At 34.9% G+C, this 16694-nt stretch overlaps 1 protein-coding gene across 7 annotated transcripts in view; it reads left to right on the forward strand.

The window, feature by feature from the left end:
* LOC139990284 (EGFR adapter protein) overlaps positions 1 to 16694 on the forward strand; it is a 282495-nt gene that overhangs the window by 81678 nt on the left and 184123 nt on the right. The window lies entirely within an intron of this gene.

Consider the following 16694-nt stretch of genomic DNA (forward strand, 5'->3'; position numbering starts at 1 on the left):
ATTATGTAAAGTTATGTCGAGGCACTACATATGTACGTGCATGTTCAAACCTTTTAATTGTATCTTAAAATTCTTATTATCGGCTTAAGAATTTACGAAGTCGAAATATTAAAACGTTTCACCGGATCCTGTATAATTTAAATCCCTGAAATTTCCCAAATCCCTGAATTCCTTGCAAAATCCGTAATACAAAGTTTACTCTTAAAGTTTATCGTCGCCAAACATAGTGCAGGTACTTCATATTCGCACGGTACTTGGAATTAAAAAGAAATTACACATAAAAATCAAGGATATCTGTGGCGCGTGACCATGAACAACGAAGCCAATCAATCGGCTTCGATCAACGGAGTTTTTGAAAAATTCATGGTCGCAGACAGGAGGATGGGTTGAAAGAGGAAGCGGTGAGGGGGGGGGGAGGGGTCAGGCGTAAAAAGTATTTTACACACGGCGAGCATTTACGCGGACCATAAATTACCGACTTTTCTACTCGGAACGTCAATGGCTCTTTTTTTCCTGTCGTTAATTTCTCTGTCGCATTAATGAGAGGTTGGGCCGAGAATTAATTAGTTTGAGTAACCCAATTAAAAATAAAAGTATCGCGTTGCCGAGCAGGCCGGGACAACACGGCGAATCGTTTGGTCGGTCGTTTAACCGCGACGATGTTGCCTGTCTTTCGCAAACCAGTGACGTCACGTCTCGTAAAAATGCATCGCCCTTGGTAAACGGGGAATCTCTGCTAATGATTTCACGATGAAAAAGCCTCTTGCGTCGATACGGTCCCTGTAAAACGGGCGGCGCGAGAGGCCCAATAAAAATTCATTACTTTCGCTGGACGACCAGTTCGAATTGACGATCTTCTCTCTCTCTCTCTCTCTCTCTCTCTCTCTCTCTCTCTCTCTCTCTCTCTCTCTCTCTCTCTCTCTCTCTCTCTCTCTCTCTCTCTCATTGAAAAGCGTTCGCGTGCGCGCATTTTGTAAATAACCACGTAATACCGCGTATGGTAAAAATTCATTGCTTTTAGTAAATTGGGTATGGGGGATCAAACGAGCGCTTTGCCAGATCGCGGGAGCCAATTGATACGAGTACGAGTTTCACCTGGCTATCGATGCACACGCTTCATCGCAAATTTCAAACGAAAAGATAATTGTCGGCACGGCCTATCAATATGATAAAAGGTAAAAGTGATGACTGGACCGATCGACCGTTCAATCGCTTTATTTCGGACCCAAATTCGTGCATCGTATAATGAATTGAATTTAACGAATTGTTTCATGAAACGGATTTTCGCGATAGGGTATCGTATAAATTCTTCGATATTCAGATAATTACTTGATATCGCGGAAGATCATATATAGGATTAAAGGTAGGAATATTAAATTGCAATGATATTTATGCTTTCCTGTTTCTTCATTCGAGAAACATTGCATTTCTGCTTTAGTATTTATCTTTTAACGATTAATGGCGATACGCTGTTATCCGAATAATAGGAAAATTTTATAATCTCTTGTGTAATTCCGCGTCAGCTAAATAAATTCATTCGTCTAGAACTTTATAGACATTTCTTTCAGAGGAAATTATAGCAAGAGCGTCTTGAATGACTGTCGTGACCAATATATATGTATGTTCATGTATTTATGAGAAATCTAATAGACAAAAACCTACAGAATGGACATAAAATGCAAAATATGTAACATATATATAAAGTAAAATATTCGTAAAAATATTTAGTGGACGAAACGAATCTCTGTTTAGATTCTATTTCTATAGTCGAGTTCATAGGTATTGAAATTTACAGAAACATCTACAGTCTCGTCGTTAATCCATTTCTATAATACCTATGATTATATAATAGCGTGATTTTGGAACTTTCGAAGAATCATTCTCGCCTGTTGTGCAATAAAGTCGTTCAATAAAGTTTGAAAAATAGTTTGATTTTGCTCTTTTCTAACCTTCAATAAATTTCCAGCTAATTGAAAACATCGTCGAAAAACATGTTTCGAAACGAAAGCCTGTTGCAACATATTGAAAAATGTATTTTTATCAAAGAGAGTGAAACTGTAAAGAAGTATAAATTCCTAGGTTTTAGTAAAAAATGAACACACGTTGTTAAAGATGTGAATAAAATTGATGGATTTCATTTTATTTTCACCAATCAATGAGTGCGATTGAAGAATCGTAAGTGGTATTCGATTGTGTTCAATGCCGATGCGATGCATACAGCACGTTTTGCTAACGTTCCAATTTTATTGGACTACTATTGAATTAAATTTTCCATCGTGGAATATATTGCAACCACATACATACATGTATAATCGAACAAAAACAAATCGTACAGATAGTAGTTTTAAATTGTAGTAATTTTTATTAAAAATAACAAAGGGTATAACTTTGAGCAGTAATATTTATCTTGTATGCGTATAGTTATAATACAGATGAAATTAATAAATGTTATTTAAAGTGGAAATAAAATGCAAAGTAACAATCTGTGATTTATTTCGTTCGTGATTTTGCGAAATCTTTATTTGATTTAATATTTCTGAATCTATGATGCAATGAAAATTATCCAATATCACAAATATAATCCCAGAAATTTGGAGAAATTTTATCTTAATTGTAATTAATTCGAGACTGGTTTAATGGAATCAATGTTAAGACTCAAGACACGCTATAAGACGAAGCAAGTCACGACGTGGTGCATCCCTTGAGTAATTATATAAAGTAAGACGAAGAGAGGAATTGTTTCTTTTTGTAGAACCTATAACTACACATTTAAAAAATGAAATAGACGTGCAATATATTTCATTGCAAAATATTTCAAATTATTTAATTGAATTTGTTTCATATCATTTAATTTTCACTCATTTTCGTAAAATTCTGTAAATCCTTATTAAATTCTATTCTTTATATTCTAAAACTATTGCCTAATGGATTGCAGAAATAGGACAGTTTCATTGTACATAGTTAAGCTTAAAGATGAAGAAATTACAAGGGTTGCCAGAAATCTGTAAATGCAAGATAAGTTTCTAATAAATACACGTGTATGTATATGGAAGCTGCTAGTTTCAAAATTATACTCTTCTTCGTTTAGAATGTCGTAGATAGTTTTATAGATGACAATATGCACGATGAAATAAAGAAATTGATTTTCTACTTGCAAAGGAGAAATACGTAAATTCAATTGTTACTACAAATTTTGTTTCTGATAAAGCTGTTATTTTCCTTTTACTGTGTATATCCACCGGTCTATCTTTGTCAGAGTATGCTTTCTATAGCTTCGCGTTCCATATTCATTCAGATACAGGAATATTAAAAGTTCCCAGTTCCCAGCCACGCGTGTTTGATCGACCATAGAAATTGTGTCAAGCAGTTCCTTTGAAATTTCATGTAATACAAGACGCCAATATACTCGTCATCCGTCACCTATTTTCACGGAGATTATACGATGAAAAAGAAGACTACGTGTTTGAAGGGGCTGCCGGGATTTCATTGAAAAACGTTCCCGGTTGCCAGAAATTTGATGTCAATTATGCAGGTTTCAAGTTTCACTTACAGAAGAGTTTGCGAAGAGAGTTTTCGTCCTAAAGAAACTTCTAGTTCGTGCCTTGGAATATTGCGTCGTAATAACTTCCCATTTTAAGCCTGTGGCTGCCTCGTTAATTCGGAAATCTGGGTCTATCATTAGCATATACATATTTCTGTGTAGCTCGAGTGATTTCCAAAGGCGTTAACTGAGTTTCAAAAACAGGGTTACGCAGTTAGCGTTTTAATTGAATGTTTCAATTAAGATTTACGGTGGAGAGACAAATTGCATCGTTACTTGCTAAGATTATCAGCACGCAGCTAATTTTGTTGAATAACTTACGAAGATATAATGTGTTGGTGACAACTGAAGTTGGTCAAATGACTTTTAACAAAGTTACCTTCTACTTTGAAATGATATACTGAATGTAGATATGTATTTTTATGTACGTTATAAATATACAGGCATTTTGATCGATTCTTGTTATCGGTACGCGTATTCTATTGAAATATGTACATTAATAATAAATTGATAATTGAAAGCAATATTTTTCATTTAATCATGCGAATAACACGTTGATTATAAGTTTACTGATCTCCATCCTGACAGCTTTTTTATTTATTTCATAGCTTAGAACTTGGACAACTTATAGACAAAGATCATTTTAATTTGCATAAATTTGTACGACTCTGCTATATGCATTGTTATAATTGCTTAATACAAAATAACAAAGAATAAAATTGTTACAAGTTGTTTTATCTGCGATTTAATAATTATATTACATATCATGCGAGAAACGAGAAAATGTCCAAACATTTAGCCTCCAATTTTACCAATTTATTTTATTGTGACAATAATGATGTATACTCATCATATTTATTTTATGCTCTCATGCTCTACTAGTACGTATATATACATACTATTTACATTTACTTTAAAATTACAAATATTTACATTATTATGTTTAATCGCGTTTATAATTATGAATATAATTTAAATCAAATAAAAATCATTACAAAGAGAACACCGTATCATCGTAAAATGATGCGTACTATACACACATGTACCTATAACAGACTCTTCATCATATTATGATAACAAACAAATCAAATCGTTCTTTTATATGCGATAAGCTGAATAAACCAGAGAATAGGATCTTGTCAATAGATTCCTGAAAACTAACCGAGCTCTGACATGTCGGTGTACACCATACATCTGACTTCCGAAATTCGCTATGCGGCCAATGACGGGGGAAAAGTTCCAAGGCCGCTGTTCAAAACGTACGATTCTGTTCCGGGCGTATTCCTCGAATTCGTACATTTGGTTTCAACATTTCAACTTCAGACCATCGTTTTCCAATCGAATTCTCGGTGCTCTCTATCGAGCGGCCGTTACGAATTTACGTGACGGAAATATCGTCCGATATTACACCGCGATGTCATAAACCTTCTCTCTCTCTCTCTTTCTATATATATATATATATATATATATATATATATACATCAGTGGAAAAGTCGCGTCATTTCCGGCGGCAGACGAACCCGATCTCGCACGATATTCTTCTCATCGATCGTAAAACTCGCACGCTTAGAAAGATCGGACACGCAATTCGATGATCAAGCGATGCAATTAATGCACTTTCTCCTGCACCGTCGTTCTCGGCGTGCCCTTTACACGGTCCTTTTTAACCCGGAAAGAGCGATTGGCGGAGGCCCTTTTAGTTTTATCGAAATTCAAAGTCCCGTTTCTTGAACGATTGCAAACCTTAAGGTTTTTCCATCTTTGATGTTCGTATCGGCGAATTACTCGTATAATACGATTCATTCGTCCGAGCGCTCTCGTTAAGAACCGTTTTCCCGAGGTTTTTTCCGTTTCGTTAGAAGCATGATTTATATTTCAGAAACGGGCGTTAAAGGGTTCAAGAAATGTCGAAAAAACGTAGTTGGGTTTTAACTAAAGAATTTCCGATTACTGAATTGGTAAAAAAGAGGACATGAATTATGTACAATGTTCTTATGAATGTGCACATTTTTCGGTTACTGAGAATAACGAATATAGAAACATACCTTAAACATGATTCCTTCTTTTTTATTTATAACGCGAGACGATATCATTTACGTACGTAATCTTGGATGGAATGAAAGTGACTAGAAAAACCACGCGCCTAACTCAGAAGAGCCAATGACAATTTTGATAAAGTAGGCTTGATTGGAAATATACTGAATTCTAAAACTGCTCAAAATAAGAAACATGACTGGTCGTATGCTTCGCCTGCGGTCTTCATACGCACTCTAATGTTATTCTAACAAGCGTAGCAAACGTATGAAATGTACGCAAGTATGCAATACAACGAATTGTGACGAGAAACCGCAATCTCATGATAGATAATCGCAGAAATAACATTTTCGTAGGTCATGGTCTCGTAACGACGAAAAGACGAAAAATTCTATTCCGTGGCTGCAGGACGCAGCGAGATGAATAGCCGGAATGAAATGGTTTCAGGATTCGTCAGATAATAAAGCACGATTGTTCCGGGATAGTCGTCGACTTAATTGATCGATCACCCGAAAGGAAATCGCCCTTCCACGGGTCGACTCGTGGCCCTGAATAATTTAACGAAAACCTTTAGTGGTCGCTGAATTTTCCTGAAGGGAGAAACGAGGCCGTCCAGGAATGTGATTCGGTCGGCAGGACCTTCGAAGGAGATTGAACGAGCACGCTGCATAACGCAAATTGATGTCCTGACAGAGTTCTGCGGGCTCTTGCGTATTCGGCAAAATTGGCGCAGCTATTACGTACGATTAAACTGCCGCGTTAATTGCGATTTTTCTCTCGCTAAAATTTGATTAAGAAGCCTCCGTTTTATGGACTCCGCGAACAGTTTCGCTGGAAATTTACGACTTTCGATTAAATTATTCAGACCTGTCTACGTATTCATTTTGAATTCTAGTACATTGTTTAGATCTGGTACATGGTTGAAGTAAATGGGAAATAAAATTACAAAATTCGTAGAAGCAGTTCAACTTCTTTCCTTTCGCGTAGTTTTATAATCTTTCATTATATTCTAGACATACGCATCTGTAAAATGTTCACTTTGAATATCGTTCAAGGTTTTAACTTTTGGTTAAAGATAAATGATGTCTACGAAAGAAAATATATTTCCAGTCTTTCTATGTCCAATATATTTGACTAGTGCAAGTCTGCGTTACATTAGGAGTAATAAAGCTTCATGCATAAAAAATAAATAAGCAAAATATATAATATTGATAAAATGGTTAGATTTTGTTGGTTTTGATTAGATAATAAAAATAGACATTTCTTATTTTGTTTCAATACTTTGTGTTATTCAATGAAGAAACGAGAAATTCTTTTGTCATATTTTTATGACGTCTAACAAAAAAATAAACCTCATATTATAAACAATGATAATAAAATTCGTTACTGGTAGAATAAAATATTAAAATTTAATCTTCTCGCTGAAGGTATTTTTGCAATATTCTTTGTTTCATTTTCCTCCTTATCTCTCACGTATTATCAACAGATTGCAGATTATTATGCAAATTCTTATTTTTATAAACTCCATTGAAGAAATGGAATGTAAGTAGAAACTTATTTCATCCACTAAATATTATAATAAATAGCTACTACGCTTCGTATATTTTGCGTATTTTTACATATTACAAGCACTTTAAATTTCCTATAACTGTATAAAAATCCGTAGTTTAATTATCAGTCCCAATTACTATTCTTTCGAAGAGTATCTTTCAAATACCTGAAATTAAAATAATAGTAGAAATTAGAATAATAGTAGAAACACCTTTGAGTCAAAAGACTAGCTACTATTTTTTAAAGCTGACGGCAGATTCATATCGAACAAAGCGAAAGGAACTTACAATTGAAATGGATCTTGTATTAGACGACGTTTGTCATGTTTGTGTAAAAAATACGTTTTCACGCAGAATGACGCAAATCTAACGGCGTTTTTTTCTTCGCGTTTTCGGAATTCGCGTAATATTTTGTTCGTTTTTCGTGCAGCAGCTCTTTGTACACCTGCCGAGCCTTCCATTCGAGCGGGTTACACTGATTGGTTTCGTAACCATTGGCCTGTGAAACAAGTAGATTGCTCCGGAGAAGGAATGAAAAAAAAAAAAAAAAAGGAACAAAATGAGGAAGAAACAAGATCGTTTTTCGGAAACAGCAAATGACAAGATACCGAAGCAGCCGCTGTACTTAAATGAATTAATGGCTGATGTCTATTTACGAATAAAACAGATGCGAGTTTTTAGCATGTCTGCACCGTTTCAAGTGTGTTATCCGCGAAAAAGGATATTTACGAGCAGGGAATAGGAACAGAAAATAAAAAAATAGTAGACATTAAAAGATTTTTGCTTCTATATGCAGATATTTGAAAGAATTATCAGGACTTAATTATCATCTTACTTATTATGTTTATTTGAAAAATTATCTCTTTTCTATTTTATAGTAACGTAGAAAGAAAATGTTCCGTCATGAGATTAACATTTATACAGTGTGTAACGCGTAAATGTCACCACGATTTTTCAGACGCTTCCGATAATTTGACAAACGAATGTTTTGAATAAAAATTAATCAGCTTTCGCTTGGCTACAAATTCTAATACAAGAAATTTCTAAGAAATTGTTCTTTCGATAAGAAGTCAACATCACCTGCACTGTTACCATGTATTTTTAACTTCATACTGTTGTAGCTGATATTAAGACGAGTTCAACGACCTACTATACTATGGCCTTGAAATGACCCTGAATCATGAAACATCCGCTTGATAAAGGGAAACATTATCATTATAATTATTTTACTTTGCATCAAATTACACATCTTAGAATATCAAGCTTCAATAAAAAAAAAAAAAAAAAAAAATGTTAATCACATGCATATCACACAAGGAGCAGAAACAGTGTACAGAAATACTACGACCTTCTCTTTCACTGTTAAAATACGGATGTATTATCATATCATAGAATGATGCACATAGGATGCATATAATCATTGAAGTTTGAAGGGAACACTTCAAGTTCAGTCTTGCGAGGAAGTTCGGTATCGATGAAATGATAAAAGAAGGTAGACACCGTGCTGCTGCCAGCAGCTTTCGGCACTAACTATAAACAAACGTTTGTAGTGTGTATGGGAAATGAAGCGTGCGTGGAAATGAGGGAACGAGGAGGCTCCCGAGTCCCGAGAGCGATTCTGCTTTTGATAGGCTGCCTGCGCATGACGTTTCGATAAACAGCCACCGTTTATATACTTTCCTTCTCTTGTTCGTTCTCTTCCGTTCGTCACGGCTTACCGGATCATGCAAAACATCGCGTGTAACTTGTCACGGATTATCCTGCATGTTTTTTTCGGTTTCCCTTTTGTTTTCTTTGTCCATTGCACGCTATTGTACCGAAATGTCTGCAAAATACAAAATATTGCAATACAGAATAAAAATAAGTGAAATAAGTAAAATTTTTGTATATGTCATTATCGTCGTCTGGCATAATGATTTAGTGATTATTAACGCGATTGTATTTATACGAGGTGCACGTTTACGGTATAACAGTAATGAACCAGTTGTTTCAAACTGTGAACATTTCACTACGTTATTTCACCGTAATAGATGTACATTTTGTATTTCTTTTTGTATTTAAAATTTTATTCATAAATTTTGTTTCGAGTAAAAATTTTCCAGTATTAATTATGACTAAATTTTGAAATCAGAAATTTCTGAATGTTTCATCAGCATCCGCATCAGTATTATATTTTGTTTCTCTGTTTCATTTTTCAATTAATTCGGATTGAGTATTACAAAAAATGGAAATCACTCGCGGTCCCATCTTTTCTCCCATAAAAACATTCAGAAGCATAAACCGTGGCGCGAATTTTCATTTTATCGATGAGAAAATTTTTTATCCAGCCAATACGCTTCAATGAATTCATCGAACCCATAAAATCGTTGCCTCGTTGCGATCCTGACGCATTTCGCTTCCCTTTGGCCATTATATTATCCAACTAGTTAATTGTCATGCCAGTTCAAATATTCATTATGAACCAGTTAACGCGTCGCTTCTCCATCGAGTCAATTTCGCGCAAACATTTTCCAATTTGCCGAAACAATCGCCGAGCTTTTCGCGTCGGTGCGGAAATACGCATCGAACTTTTTACTGAGAAACAATTACTGGCCCGAATGTTCGTTGTTTGCGTAAATGTTTACTATAAAACCGACAAATTTCTGTAACGTTAGTTCGTCTGTCGATATAAATATTTTATAAAAATCCATCGCTAGTACGATCAGTAATAAAGAAAAAAAAAAAACATAAAAATATTTCCTGCCTGTAACTTTTTCTAATTTCGCTTCATTCGAGATTATTTAATTCCTACATTAATATATCAGAATTATCGCTATACGTATAACAAATACATAATACAAATATTATTGCGGACTATTCTTATTCTACACAGAAACAAATTTTCTGTTGCTAAATCATATTTTAATGTTAATTCCTACTCTATGAAGAATAACTTGATAAAATTTTAATCAAACGTTATATAACTGATAACATTTTGAAAATAAATCAACCCTTTCCAGGATAAAATATAAAACTCAACCTATGACTTCAACCGAGTTACTAGTAATCTATCATATAGTCAATGCGACGATAAACAACCGATTAAGATAGTATTTTCCAGTTAATGGTACTTTCTTATTTCACTTTATTTGAAATTAATTTCCAAGTTAATATATCAGAACGATCACTATCCGTAATTTATAAGCGCTAAATTACTGTGTTGAATCATTAATTAGAAGTATCGTTCCAAGCTCGAATAATTTGCATCCATTTACATTAATTTTGTGTAATCATCACATTATGTGCTTCCGGGAGAAATTGAAATTTAGCGATAAATGTATGAAATGATGCAAAACAGACTGTACACCATACAGTGTATGAAACGTCAGGTATACAAAGAAACGATCAATTATAAATTTCATGCGTCACGGAAATATGTAAGTCCATGCGTGAAAGAAGACAACCGTGAAGCCAATATATAATGATCATTTAAATTATCTTATGACCTATGTTTTCATTCCATTTTCTTCTTCCTTTTCTGTCTTTTTTTTTTTTTTTTTTTTTTTTGATAAACTTTTACCAATTTATTTTCAGAAGGCAAAACTGTTACACGTTAGCATCATAATCAACATCGATTTGTTTGGACGCATCTACGTGTACCTACACGATCAGTCAGAAATGAATGCGTTAACCAAAAAATATATCCAGATAACGAATACGATTATGCAGTGTTTCGTGTGACAATATTCCCTTTTTTTCTTCCGTTTTTTTCATTCTCCGTGAAACACAAATATTGTGAAATGTTACCATAAACCGTGAGCGCACACCTGGCGCTCCCTGATAAATCCTTTTGGGAACAATCGATAGATGCTACGTAATTATGCATCCAGGGAAATAGAACATATTCTTGATGCTCGTTCGAAATTTCAGAAATTTGAAAAGGCCGTGTTTATAAAGTAGGCGTGCAATCTTATTGTCTCCTTTAAGTCGAAAGTCGGTTGCTTGTTCGACGCATTTAATGCGGCGCACAAAATCGAAGGGTGTCCCTCGTGGCGGAAATCGATATTTCTATAACATGTATCCATTTATCTGCGCGTCATCCGTTAGAAAATAGGAAATCCCCATGACATGTACGATCTTCACGTCTTCCACGTTGAATGTGTTAATATTGCCATCCATTGTGAGAAGCAAGTGGTTCTTATTATTTAGTATCATTCCATCGATAACACGATTTTTTCGAATTTTGACAAATTTGTCTCGATGGAAGTTTTATATAAAATGAAAAAAAAGATGGGAAAGAAAGATAAAAGATAATTTTAGACAACAGGCATGGAAAATACAAATTATACCAAATCTATGGAATGATTAATACCGATTTCTATTTAATACTAGTAACTGGCAGATAATTGTTCATTTATATCTAATATGTTTGATAATTCGTGCATCTAACGATCTTAGGCGATCTCGATTTCGCGAAGGTTGTGGGGTAAGTTTCCTTTTTTTTAATTTAATTTATACTTTACAATTTGTCCAGCTGGACATTTGGTAAATTAATTGTGGGGGTAAGTGCTGAGTTCTTTACTCACAGTCAATCCTCTCCCTTTATTCCACTCGATGATGTGGCCAAATCCATTTAGAAAATTCCTATCGCTTTCCACGTGCCATGGAGCATCGTGAGCCCGAGTGTCTCCGAATCATCGGCCCCAGGTGCGCTAATGTGCACGCGACCCTCGACAACGAATAGCGACAGCAGAGAACGTCGGGCCCCTTGTCGATTGTCGGCAGCCCGAAACTATGACATTGTCACGTAAAATAAAAAAGAGAAACCGAAGACGAAAAATGAAAGATAAAAATAAAGAAATAAAAAGAGAGAATTTATTTCTTAGCACTTGGTTTACTACAATTCACTTCTCAACTCCAGACGCGACTCTTCAAGACTGAAGCTCTTACAACTACTTGACATTCGGCGGAATCCGATTCTTTATCTTTATCATCCCTCAATATCCCCACTATCCACGCGTTTGTTAGGCGTTTTCGAACATTCGACGAAAGCACTGTTGGGATATTGAGGGTTCATTAGGCACTTCGCTTCGGCGACATGCATTGTTGCATCTTTATTTGCGTCATCAGCCCATCGGTTCCGAAGCGCGACCTGGTCCCCGATGCGGACTGAGATGTGGTTGATGTTACATCATCCGCGATTCTTTACTTTGCTTAGAGCCGCGCTACTCTCTCAGAGAGTATCACGAATCACCACTCAAAGCCGCTATCCAGCCTAAACCCTGATGTGATAACACATTTATGGTTCCGGCTATTGGCAATACGATACTCTTGGAAATGGTACGATACGACGACCTTGACACATACATTTCCTCCATAAAGGAATCGACGTTAAGAAATTCGCTATCGTCAATTTGAAGATTGATACAAGAGGAAAAAATAAAATTTCCATGTTAAAATAGAAAGTCGAAATAGAAAATGACTAATAACTATTAAATTATTAACGCATAATATTACTTATAAAAATTGGCAAAAAATTCCATAAATAGGGAAAATAAAAAATTATCACGTTTTTCTGCTATTTTTAACGAGAAGTATCCGTATGTTCATTCATTGATCCTCATTATACAACATTAATGAAAGTCGTTGCAGCGTACCAGCATGATGATTAAGTAACTGTCACTCGATCGACAATTTCACGCTTCGCATTTTCTACATTTAATGAAGATCATCAGGACTACCTATAATACGTACGACTCGAATAAATTTTGATGCGCAGCGTTAGGAGCGAGAAACGTATTACAACGCAGGAAAAGCGTGATATTACATCGTAGTATTTGACGAAAATGCACGAGAATATTTTTCAAATATATTTTGTTCTAAAGAAAGAAATTCACCCAGACGTCTATCGTCCAAAATTTCAGGAGCACGTCACTTCCTAAAACCATCGTAACTTTAAGTAACTCTTTACTAATTCAAGCTGTACCTTCGTCACGAACTTTGACCCTAAAGTTTGTACAACATAAAAAGCGTATGATTAATATTGCAAGCTGGTAACAGGACTGTACAATTTCCAGAATGAAACTTTGGAATTCGGGGAATGTTAAGCGTTTTGTGTCCATAAAATTATAAATTAGTTAGCTTTCGACTTCATATTTCATAAACTTACGACCAACGTTGCAAACAGGTATCTTCTTTGCAGTTACTATGTACGTGCTTGTCCAGTTATTTAATCCTTGAATGTATAGCGTTATCGTTCGCCAATATATCGATATTTTCGAATATAGTAACAGATATGTGACTCTTGCTGCATTCTCGAAAATATTTGAACGCTTGCCATAAAAAATTTTTACGAATATACGTATGTTTCGTGTATTAACTTTTTGAAATTTCATGAGTAACGTAACGAGACACGACTATCATCGTACTGATAAATCTTCGAATCAGTCTGAAAATATATGTAAAAGTACGAAGACATTTAGTACGAGTATGCATTTTTTCGTGAAAAATTAATATGTTCATCTTGAATATACACTTCATGTTAGGATGATCCCACTAAATATGGAAACTATTAATACAATCAATAGTTTACTATATAAATTGTGACCGCTGTAAAGTGCATGCGTATGTATCTACTAAACATCCTTAAAGACCCAAAAAATATTTCTTTATTTACTGTTTATCACTATTTCGAAGTTTAATTTATTTAATGCAACTCAAAAAAGAGATCATTACCACAGTATACGATTAACATTCTGCATTATAATTGTAATCCGTTTGATGATGTACAATGTACTTTTTCTCTTCATGGAGACTCCAATTGCTTACGGAGAAAGAAGCATATTCAGAAGTTTTCACCATACAAATCACTGATAAAGAATTGAATTACAGTTCACGCGCAAACTTTGTTACACGCCCAAACGTCGTTCTAAACATATCGATGGTAGTTCGTATAACAACACCGCTGTACTTTATGGTATAACAGTGGAAAGTTCGTAATCTAAATAACGAGTTTGGTTGGAGGAGACCGAAACTTGACATTGGCCTCATTTTCGTGGTGTAATGAGTACGTGGTGGAACTTTCTGATCCTGTACACGTCGCTGATATCATTCAGTCTGTTTGTACGGCAAGTCAACATTGTCGCTATCGAAAGCTATTGTACGACGCAGTGCGTATTAGCATAAGATGGCTAGGTAGCGACTACCGAGCAAATCGAGCGATCCTGATTCTCTCGTGGGATCCGGCAGCAACAACCCAGATCTAGTTGCTCCTTCGAACGATTATGCAAATTTCCGACAAGCCATGACTTAATGAATCAATGGTAAACCGCAATTCGCATACTGATTGGCTGTTAAGCTGCCATAAAGTAGACGCATTAATCGCCTGCATGTTCCTGCAACGGAGTAAATCAAATAGCGACTAAACCTGCTGCATTTGCGCTGCCTGACGAATTATGTTGTGCCAGGGATGTTCCTTTTTGTCCAAGTTATTTAGCAACCGAAGATTAATGGGTCTGTGCATGCTTGCAGGTTTGTTATACCTATCGTACGGCATGAAATTTGAATTATTACAGAAGAGATCGCCCTTTTGGATTAAGGAAATGAAGAACGGAAGATTCTCAAATGTATAATACTTATGTGATCGCGAAGAAAGTTCATAGTGAAATAAAAACAAACCAAAGAAGAAGAAGAAATGTGGAACTAATATTAATCGTTCATTAAAACTCATATATTTCGTTAATTCTCTCTGTACGTGAATGTATTTGTGAATATGATAAAAATCACGTTTGATGTAAAAATTTAATTCAGTTGTCGTGTCTATTGAGGACAATGATTTTATTACAGACAAAATATAGAGAATCCAATGGATGATATTTTGATTAATAAATACTTTTGATAAAAAGATCGTGGATATTACAAGTTTCAATAAGAATCCTAATCAACGATCTGATATTTCTAGTCTTTATGCTATGAAATATATAGTTTTAAATAAACAAAGTAAAATTTCATTTAAGATTTATAAAAAAAAGTTCAAATTTTTAATTCTTTTAAATCTGACTTACTCTTATATAGAAATGTTGTTGAGAGACTAATTTCGTAAAACTTACTGTTTCATTCGACTTCGAATATCTGGTCTCTGATCAGTCCGAGGGGAAATGGAACCGGCTACTACAGGTAGCTATACGAAATTCTATCAGCAAGATGAAATTAAGGTTAGCAAGTAACCAAGAGGGTTCTCAGTCCACAAATGTAATATTTACCCGCGGTTTTCCTGATGATCAATAAAGACCGTTCTAGATATCTTAATTTCCTTCCGTTCTTGTGATATTTTATTAAATTCCCTTTCTGCTTGTTTGAGTTACGTCAATCTTATTGAAAAAATATTTACTTTCATTAGCTTTCTAAAAAATTTAGTTTTACAAATATACGAGTGTCTGAAACGTTTCTTCGAAGTCAATTTATGTCCAATGGAATTGTCTATATGATATTAAAATTTGATTTCGGGAGAAATAAGAAATTTGCCTTATGCACAAGCAAATTTTCTTATGTCTCTGATTTGTATAACAAGACTTTGTAAATTAGTATAATGTTAGCACAAAGTTGAAAAAGAACGGTTATTATATGTGAAGTCCGATGCATCGCGGTTTGACAAAACATCGAAAGTAAATTTCTCTGGGGCAAGATGTGTTGTTAATTTCTTCGATTAAAATCATTCTCCATTACGTAGTCGTGCAAAGTATAGGTATCGTAATGACTCTATAGACGGAGTCTCTATGGATCACTGTCATGTAATAACCGTCGAAAAAGAAAATATACGAAGGCAAATTGCAATCCCGTTATTCATTATTTTCACAAAAGACAACTCCCTTTACATTCTGACGTAGAAGCTTATTCGACAAAAAGGCAAATTCAAAGTGCGTACTTTCAAAATTATTATTCGTTATTTCTCCCCTTTTTACTTCTCCGTTTTTAATAATTTTACAAGTCCAAGTTTAAAAACTATAAATTATATATAACTTTAAAATATAAATGCCAAAAGCAATTAGCGATGAACAAAAGGATTTACAGGTAATCGGTTTTCAATAATAGAGAATTTTAGGACCATGTTTAGTAAATTCCAGATTTTCGAATTTCAACAGGATTTTATTAGAAATCCTTATTCTCGTTCTTTGTTTTCCCGTAACACGTTATTTCCTGCCGAACATTTGTTCGAATTGTCGCAGTAAGTCTCTCTAGACCTACTGACAAAAACGATTTCTTGTAACTGGAAGGATATTGTCCCGAGTTGAAGACGATCGAGGGTAGGCAATCTAATCTAGCTGTAGGGCTGTAGGCAACGGAGTATAGCCTAACCTCCATTTTCTATTCGGACCGATCACTCACTCGATCATCCCTTCCCGTTTTATCATCTAGCATCCTTGATGGCATTTCACCTTCATCCGCATTTATCGACGTGTATCTGAATCCAGGCTCACCCTCCTCTCTTCATTCTTCAACGACATAACCCTTCGTAAAAAGGTCCATTCTTGATTAACACTCCAGTTACTTCCTTCTTCCCCGATGTTCCGAAATTAAGGACAACCCCTGGG

This window comes from Bombus fervidus, chromosome 8 (assembly GCF_041682495.2).
Source record: "Bombus fervidus isolate BK054 chromosome 8, iyBomFerv1, whole genome shotgun sequence".
Taxonomy (NCBI): Eukaryota; Metazoa; Arthropoda; class Insecta; order Hymenoptera; family Apidae; genus Bombus; species Bombus fervidus.